The 829-nt window shown below is 50.9% G+C and overlaps 1 pseudogene; it reads left to right on the top strand.

Moving 5' to 3' along the window:
* Nucleotides 1-511: 511 nt before the first annotated feature.
* Nucleotides 512-626, top strand: LOC116985421 (annotated as a pseudogene).
* The last annotated feature ends 203 nt before the right edge of the window (nucleotides 627-829 follow it).

Here is an 829-nt window from a genome sequence, read left to right as displayed (position 1 = left end):
CAGTCCTTCTCCTTAACTCTCTACCTAACTCCCTAAATTCTTCTTTCAGGACCTCTTCTCTTTTTTTACCTATGTCGTTGGTACCTATATGTACCACAACTTCAGGCTCCTCTCCCTCCCATTTCAGGATTTCTTGGACCCGTTCAGACACATCCCTGACCCTGGCACCAGGGAGGCAAACTACCATCCGGGTCTCTTGTCTGCGTCCACCGAATCGCCTATTCGACCCCCTGACTATAGAGTCCCCTATTACAATTGCCCTCCTCTTCTTTTCCTTACCCTTCTGAGCAACAGGACCGGTCTTTATGCCAGAGGCCCGGCCGCTGTCGCTGCCCCCAGGTAGGCTGTCCCCCCCACCCTTACTCAAACATGAGTACTTATTTTCAAGGTGTACAGCCACCAGGGTACTCACCAGTCCCTGCCTCTGCCCGTTGCCCTTCCTAACTGTGACCCAGTTTTCTGTCTCCCGGTAGGGGAGGGTACCTGGTAGGGGAGATACCTTGATCACCAAGGAGGTTCTCGGCCTTTTGGCTAAGATCAAGTGTAGTATCTGTTCTTATCAGTGGTAAAAGAGTGCTAAAAGAGAGCGTCTGTTCTTGTTAGAACAGGGAAAGGGGCTATCTGTTCTTGTTAGAACAGTCCTGGCGGTCCATTAAGGACAAGAGCTGCAGATTGCGGTGTAAAATCGTAGCAATGGCAGCTGCAATGGGAGCTAGAGGACAGGGTATCCGCAATACCCTCAGGATTAGTGTCAAGGATCTTAGCGAGGGGATGCCCTTCAGTCGAGATACTTTTGTAAAGGTCTTGCTGGAGACCTGCAAGTTCGAGC

The sequence above is a fragment of the Amblyraja radiata genome, chromosome 21, assembly GCF_010909765.2.
Source record: "Amblyraja radiata isolate CabotCenter1 chromosome 21, sAmbRad1.1.pri, whole genome shotgun sequence".
Classification (NCBI taxonomy): Eukaryota; Metazoa; Chordata; class Chondrichthyes; order Rajiformes; family Rajidae; genus Amblyraja; species Amblyraja radiata.
The sequence above is the reverse complement of the archived record's forward strand: the minus strand, read 5'-3'. Positions and strand labels throughout refer to the sequence as shown.